Raw genomic sequence first — 8,377 nt, forward strand, 5'->3', positions numbered from 1 at the left:
TACTCCTGACTGATGGATAATTTGCTCGTGCATAAGATTTAGCTATTCACATGTGAACTTCTTCTCTCGTTCTCCACTCTCTGCCCTCTGACGCAGTACTTCCTGCCTGCTTCTTGGAACTTTCCCGACTCCTCTTAAAAGCACATCCTATTACCCTAACAAGTATCGTATTAAATGCTGGGAAAAAATGTATTTTCCCTTCCAAATCACTCCCCCGTGCGCACCACGTCCAACTTCCTTTGCTTCAAAGGTGCTTTTTAAAATGATACTGGTAATATTCCTTCTGCCAGTTTTCCTTTTTTTTTCTGCTGGGCCCAGATGTCTGGAGTGCTGAGCTGTGTGGATCGCATCAAAATTGTGCTCATTGAGCCATTGCCAAATGCTGGGATGAATCCCAGAAGAGATGAATGTTGATCCCTTATTACTTGTAAGCCAACCGCCTGGGTGCCGATTTCTGATTCAGTTTGTTTATCGGTGGAACGGTGGTTTCAAACCACCACGGGCTCTTTCCTCTGTGGGGGGTTTCACTTGAAAAATAAATCTAGACTCTGGCATGGGTCATATGAGAGAAGTCCTGGACTTTCATTCATTCATTCAGTCATATCTGTTGTGTGCAGAGCACTGTACTAAGCGTTTGGAAAGTACAGTTCAGCAACAAGTAGAGATAATCCCTGCCCACAACGGGCTCACAGTCTAGAAGAGGGGAGACAGGCATCAAAACAAGTAAACAGGCATCAGTAGCATCAATATAAATAAATGGAATTACAGATATATGCACATCGTTAATGTAAATAAATAGATTTGTAAATAGAATATACGCAAGTGCTGTGGGGGGTAGAGGCGGGAAGATCAAAGGGGGTGAGTCGGGGCGATGGGGAGGGGAGGAGGAGTAGAGGAAAAGGGGGGCTTAGTCTGGGAAGGCCTCCTGGAGGAAGTGAGCCTTCAGTAGGACTTTGAAGGGGGGAAATGTGATTGTTTGCAGATTTGAGGAGGGAGGGCAGTGGCCCAGGGCGTGGTCCAGGGGTCGAGGGTGGGACAGGTGAGAATGAGGCACAGTGAGAAAGTTAGCACCAGAGGAGCAGAGTGTGCAGCCTGGGATGAAGAAGGAGAGAAGGGAGGTGAGGTAAGAAGGGGCGAGGTGATGGAGAGCTTTGAAGCCAATAGAGAGGAGTTCATCAATTATCATTGGTATTTGTTGAGTGCTTATTTTGTGCAGAGCACTGTACTAAGCGCTTTGGAGAGTACAATACAACAGAGTTGGCGGACTTTCGGTGCGTTACCATTCCCCTGAGTAGAAGGGTGCAGGCCTTGTGGGGGTTTTTTGTGGTATTGGTTAAGTGCTTCCCATGTGCCAGGCACTGTACTAAGCTCTGGGGAAGATACAAGCTAAGCAGGTTGGACACAGTGCCTGTCCCACATGGGACTCTCAGTCTTAATCCACATTTTACAGATGAGGCAAATGAGGCACAGAGAAGCGAAGAGACCTGCCCAGGGACACCCAGCAGACAAGTGGTAGAGCCAGGATTAGAACCCAGGTCCGGGTTTGTGGTTGTGTTTGTTTTAGTTTCTGGCTAACTGAATCCTGGGGTCAGACTGAGACATTTTCCCCTTCAGAGGAGTGGAACTGGGAGCCACTCACTGTGGGCAGGGATTGTCACTGTTTATTGTTGTATTGTTGTGCTTAATAAATACAAACGACTGAATGAATGAAGGAGCCAGAAGGCCTATCGGACGGAAGAAAAGCCGAAGCAGAAAATATCTTCGTCTGAAACTTCACCACGGGCGTTTCAGGAAACCCAACCGGAGGGTCTCTAAAGGCAGGCCTACACTCACCGAGGCAGATGGTCTCGGTGCGGAACTGGACAGAAATAATAATAATGGAATTATTAAGCCCATTCTATGTGCTAAACGTGGGGATAGGTACACAGCCCCTGTCTCACTTGGGGCTCACAGTCTAGGTAGGAGGGAGAACAAGTATTGAATGCCCGTTTTACAGGTGAGGAGACCCAGGGTGTGAGAAGTGGCTTGCCCACCGCCACACAAGTGGCAGACCGGGGATGAGAATCCAAGACTCCTCCCTCCCAGGCCTGTCCTCTTTCCACTTGGCCACACCGCTTCTCCTGGTGGGCAGCACTAAGAAAGTAGAGCAGGTGAGCCCGGCAGCTGCCGATGGTGTCATTCAGTCTAGAGCGGGGAGGGCTGGCAGAAGTCAAAGTCCAGGGAACTGGGAGTCACAGCTGGTGCACGAGCCTGCTGTTGTAACTGGCCTCCTGCCACACGTGCTTTTCTTGGCTTCTCCCCGCCACCGGCTCCTCGGAGATCTTGCTGCCACCAAGATCTCCCACCCCAGAAGTGCTATATGATAATAATTATGGCATCCGTGGAGCGGTTCTAATCCCAGCTCCTCCAGTCGTCGGCCGAGTGACCTTGGGCAAGTCGCTTAACTGCTCAGGGCCTCCGTCACCTCGTCTGTCAAATGGGGATTGAGACTGTGCGCCCCACACGGGAAGGGGACCGTGTCCAGCTCAATTTGCTGGTAACCATCCCAGCGCTTAGTACAGCGCCTGGCACATAGTAAGCGCTTACCATCATCATTATTACATAGCACTGCATAAATCTGCTCTCTGCGGGGGAGTGTTTCCTGCTCTACGTCGTAAACTCCTCGAAGGCAGGGACTGGGTCGTCTTTTCTTTTCTTCGGATCCACTCTCGACCCAGCCCTTCGATCAGATCAGTGATCTGCGAATACCAGATGATGAGAATCAAGTGCAACTGGGTTGGAGGATGCACGTTTTCGTAATAATAATAATGATGACGGTATTTGTTAAGCACTTACTATGTGCCAGGCACTATACTAAGCGCTGGGGTGGATACAAGCGAATCGAGCTGCTCTCACTGTTGCCTGCAGTGTAGACTCAAGTTTGGGGTTAGCAATTAAGAAGACCTCTGGGGGCAGTTGCTCCACTTGGGCAGAGGTAGATCCAGTCTAAGTGGCTACTGTTCCGTCCTGGCTTCTTTCCCAGTGTTCAGCGTGGTCCCCGGAGACCTTGAAGAGCAAAGGTCGGTTGACATAAGAGGCGGCTTCGTGCTCTTGACCCCGGCCGTTAGACTCTCTTGGGACCCTCTGGTTATTATGGTAGCCCCTGAAGTGGTGCTTTCCAAGCCCAGAGGAAGGAGGATGAAGCCAAGAGCCCCCATTTGTGAATAACATCCACCCGGGTAACTCCTCAAATCTCAAGTTTTCCATTCTGTAGGCGTCTCCTCCAAGGTTAACTTAATTCCACCCTCTTCTCTGGCTTTTGTTTAAAGGGGTCTTTTTGGGTGTGTTTTATTTCATTAGCTTATCGGTCGGATAAATTGCTTTCCTTCTGAGGAGCTTTGCTTTTATATTTGAATCTCCATTTGGCTGACATCTCAAAAATGTCATTTTTTTCCCTAGACACCTGAGAAGTATTTTGAGAAATTAGAAAAAAACAACTTTTCTAGCTAAGCCAGGAACCAGCCCGATGATTTCCTGGAGTAAAATCCCTGTGGGCAGGGACAGTGCCTACCTATTGTATTGGGCTCTCCCAGCCCGGTGGCTATTGGAATGGAGAGGGCAGGAAAAATTCTAGAACTATTGTCAAGGTAGAACTGAAAGGATTTGGTGACAGATAGAATATGAAGGCTGAATGTGAGAGGTGAATTGAGGATAATGTCAAGATTGAGGATGGAGGACGGTGGCATTGCCAACAGTGATGGGGAAAACAGGGGGAGCCCAGGGTTTGGATGGGTAGATGAGGAGTTACGTTTTGGGCGGTATCACCTAGTGGAAAGAGCGCCAGCCTGGCAGTCTGAGAACCGGTGTTCTAATCCCGTTTCACCACTTGTCTGTTGTATGACCTTGGGCAAGTCTCTTAACTTCTGTGTGCCTCAGTTCCCTTCTTTGTAAAATGGCGATTAGTACTGTGAGCTCCGTGGGACACAGACTGTGTCCGACTTGATTAGCTTGTATCTACCCTAGAGCTCAGTACAGTGCCTGGCACATAGTAAGCACTTAACAAATACCGTAATAGAGAGAGAGAGAGAGAGAGAGGAGAAGGAAGAGGAAGCAGGGAGGGTAGTTTGACAGGTTAGGAGCCTATGGAGCCATACAGGCACGATACAAGCCAGCAGAAAATGATTTTTTAAATTAAAACATCAATCAATCACTGGGATTCAGTGAGCTTACCATTGCAGAGCACTGTACTAAGTGCTTGGGAGAATGCAGTACAGTTGGTTAACACCATCCCTGCCATCAAGGAGTTTACGTTAACTCTTTTTATTTTATTCTACGTAAAACCACTCGATTGAGCAAAACAAGGAAGGGCAGCTAACTCTTTCTGAGAACTGCTTTTCATTTTCAGAAACTCATGAAGGATTCTATATTGTAGTTCCCCTTTGGACAATCAATTGATGTCCAAGGCCTCCTCTTGAACTGCTGCACTGCAGACTGTACTTCAATAACACATCCTTTGGAGAATAAAGTGGAGCGCTTCTTGATGATCAGTAATGCTGTTCGCCTGAAAAATATGAAAAAGTAACATTAATAATAACAACGATGATTGGGGAAAGTAATTTGTTTTAGATTTATTATTACTCTACCTACCTCTCCTTAGTTATTTTTAGTCGCAAATCACTGCGATCCCAATGAACGCGGACAAGGATAGACGATACTGCAAAAGGAAGAGAGACATTTCTCTTTGGCCTCTATCCATTTGAGTCAAATGATATTGCATGGTGTGTGTGTGTGTGTGTGTATGCACGTAAGGATTTTGGGGGGGGGGGGTGGACTTTGTCTGGCATGACTGTGGGCTTGTTGGAATCCCAACTGAAAACCAGAAATGCTTGCAAACTTCCCCCCGGTAGAGAGGTTCATTTTGTATTCACCGGGTTCTGGCTCGAGTTTAATATCAATACGACAGCTGTGAATTTGAATCTTCTCAGTCACACACTCCTGCCATAAATGCAGAGCTTAAATCAGAAGGGCTCTCACAGGAACTCAGTTCCGGAATCTCTCTCTCAACTCCTGTTTCTAGCTCTTTTGATCGGCACAGTACGGTTCCAACGACCGTGGCAGTCCAGGGCAGACGGAAACCGGAACTTCCTAGGCCAAGCCCTTAAAAATCGTTCTGCCTGCTTTGCTACAACTGCAGTGACTTCCACCCCATTCTAAAATGCTGCCCGTTTGGGGAAATGAGGTGGAGCATGGCAGCTGCTCAACAGCCCCGAGTGACATTTCACTGCAGCTTAGGAGAAGTGAGGAAAGCCTGTCGTCTTCAGAAGGGCAGGACAACATTCAAGGCCAATGAATCGATTCACCCTGTCCGGTACCGAAACGGCATGGGGGTTTCTCTCCCTCCTCCACCTCAGCTGTGAGATTGCCATTACCAAGTTCAAGAAAGTTGCAGGTAGGAAATGGTGCCTTTGGGATACACCCCACGAACACAAAATCTCTGTATTCTGTCGATTCCATGTTCACTGGTCTGTGTTGCTCCATCTATAATGCATTTTTCATTTACCCAAGGCTGGTGTGGAGTCCAAAATCAATTCTGAATACCCCATTCACGGAGAATTTGTTTATCTAGGAATGACTGTACGTGAATCTCGTCGATGCATATTGATCACCCCGCAAACTGCTTCGTTCCTCCCGTGGATAGGGTGTTGGAGCGGGATCATTCCGAGCCCTTTGGTTGGCCACGGTAATGAAACTCTTGTGGCAGGTAATAATGGACATGCAGGACAGAGGAGTCCCCCTGGAATCATCTGTTGTCAATCAGGCGATGCCATTTATTCCTGTGGCTCTTCTTCTCAGCCTGGTGCTTGAGTCAATCAGTCAGTGGTGTTTACCCAGCACTCACCGAGCGCAGAGCACTGTACTAAGCACTGGGGAGAGAGAGAGAGTACAACAGAGTTGGTCGACACGTTCCCCGCTCACAAGGAGTTTACGGGAGTGAAAATGGGCTGAATGTGGGAAGGCAGGTAAGGGAAATGACTGGACTGCATTAGCAGCATTCATTCCAAGTACAGCCTGCGTGTCGTAGACGCATGTGTAGGCAGGTTATACTCCCTGATTTTTTGGAGCAGTAAACCTCTGGCAGCTCAGAACACACAGAAATGAAGCTGGATTCACTCAACCTTGAACCAAATGATAATTTTTCTGTGCTGGAGTAGCATGGGAGTATAGCAGCCGAAGAATCTCCTCTCCCTTGGAGGTTATGGAGCAGAGGTCGCTCAAAATCAAAGGAGCTACTTATGGCAAGTTCCAGTTGCTATGCACAGGCCAGTGAAATTATCTATGTTTTGAAAAATGTTATAAAAAGAAAATTGAAGGCGAGGGGATGAAACTAAAATATTTCCATGTTTCCCGTGCAGTTCTCCTAATTTTTGGAAAATGATTTCATTATTCTCGATTCAGAAGTAGATAGCATTCGAGCTGTTACTGGTCTGGTTGAGAAAGATGGATTGAGAAACGTGTAGGTTTTTCCTGCCGTTTGACTAGTGCATCAGGCTCTTCGCAGACCGTCTCTAGTCTCTCCCCTCTCCAGTCGTGTTGCCAGGCTCATTTTTCTAAAACAGCATTTGTTCACGTCTACCCATTCCTCAAAAGCCCTCCAATGTCTGCCCATTCCTCTCCACGTCAAGCAGAGGTTCCTGGCTTTAAGGGAGTCGGTCAGCCCTCGCCCCACTGCGCATTCTCACTTCTCTCGCGCAACACCCCAACATGCACACTTTGTCCCTCTCAAGTCAATATACTCACTACGCTCCTCCTTCACATCTGGCAGACCACAGCTCTCTCCATCTTCGAAACCCTTCTGAAAGTGCATCTCTTCTAGGTGGCCTTCCCTGACTAATCTCTCGCCTCCCTACCCTATCCTGCCCACCCATGCCACTTCAGCACTTTCCGAATCCCCTAATCAACTCCTGCCTCTCACCCCACTGTTGCACGTATAACAACCAGTGATATTTATCGAGCACTTGGTGTGTGCAGAGCACTGTACTAAAAGGCTTACAAGGATGAGAAGGAAAGGTTGGCTTAATTCCTTTTACCGCCTATGTTCCTCCTGGGTAGAAAGCAGGCTGGGTAGCGTTTCATATCTTTTTGCAAGACTGGAGAGGAGAGACTGTGAGCCCCTCACTGGGCAGGGATCGTCTCTCTCTGTTGCCGAATTGTACATTCCAAGCGTTGTACAGTACAGTGGTCTGTGTATAGAAAGCGCTCAATAAATACTATTGAATGAATGAATGAGAGAGGAAGCCTCTTGGGCTTGATAATTAATTCATTTAATTGTGGCATTTATTGAGTACTTACTGGAGTAGGTGCAAGATAATTAGATAAGACACAGTCCCTGCCCTGCGTGGGGCTTACAGTCTAAGAAGTAGGGAGATGAGGACTCTGAAGCACACAGAGAGGTTAAGTGACTTACCCAAGGTCACAAAGCAGGCAAGTGGAAAAGTCGGGATTAGAACTGACATCCAGGGCCGCACTCGTTCCACTAGGACCTAGCGTGACCTAGTTCTAATCCCAGCTTTGCCTCAGTCAAGTTTCTCCTTGGCTTTGCCTCTGCTGCTGCAGCCTGAAGATCACATCGATCATCTCTCCACCAGGGAGAAAGATAACCTGACCGTCGGACGTGGGTTAAAAGTGCCTAGGAAGCTATCGGGAGAAGGTGGAGGATTACACGGGACTGAAAAAAGGATTAGGATGGCAGAGCCACAAAAGAAAGCCTGCACCCGCATTCGAGTCTGCAAAGCGTTGCTTGGCTTGATTTTAGAAACAGCCATTTCTTAGTGGTCACTGATTCTCTTTTGTTTCAAAAAGCAATGTCGGCGGAAGGCTGATTTGATCTCTCCTATCTAAAAGGAGAAGACTCAAAGCATCTGGTGCCTGCATTTAGAATCTGAATAAATCCCTGCCCTTTTCTTAAAGAATTGGACTCTGATTAAAATCAAAATATCCTTTTCAATTTGATCAGTTGGATCAGGCAAGTACATTTGCTACCCAACCTGAATTTTACAGGAAAGAATGGTTTTATGTTAGGGACACCAGACCAAATTAAATTTAGATAAGAAGGATAACTTTCAGTTCAAAGTTATTTTTTTTTATTAGCCCAATCTTGAGGTCACGTGAAGGGCCTTTGAGAAGGTTGAGGGGGCAGTAATAGCAAAAATATCTGCTATGAGGCTCTGGAAGCTCCCTGTGGGCAGGGATCATGTCTACCGCCTCTGTTGTATTGTCCTTTCGCAAGTGCTTAGTTCAGTGTTCTGCACACATAGTAAGCGCTCAGTAAATGCCATCAATTGATTGATTGATTGATTCACGGTAGCTGTGGCAAGGGAAGCTGCAGAAAGCTGGTACG

This window comes from Ornithorhynchus anatinus, chromosome X5 (assembly GCF_004115215.2).
Source record: "Ornithorhynchus anatinus isolate Pmale09 chromosome X5, mOrnAna1.pri.v4, whole genome shotgun sequence".
Lineage (NCBI taxonomy): Eukaryota > Metazoa > Chordata > Mammalia > Monotremata > Ornithorhynchidae > Ornithorhynchus > Ornithorhynchus anatinus.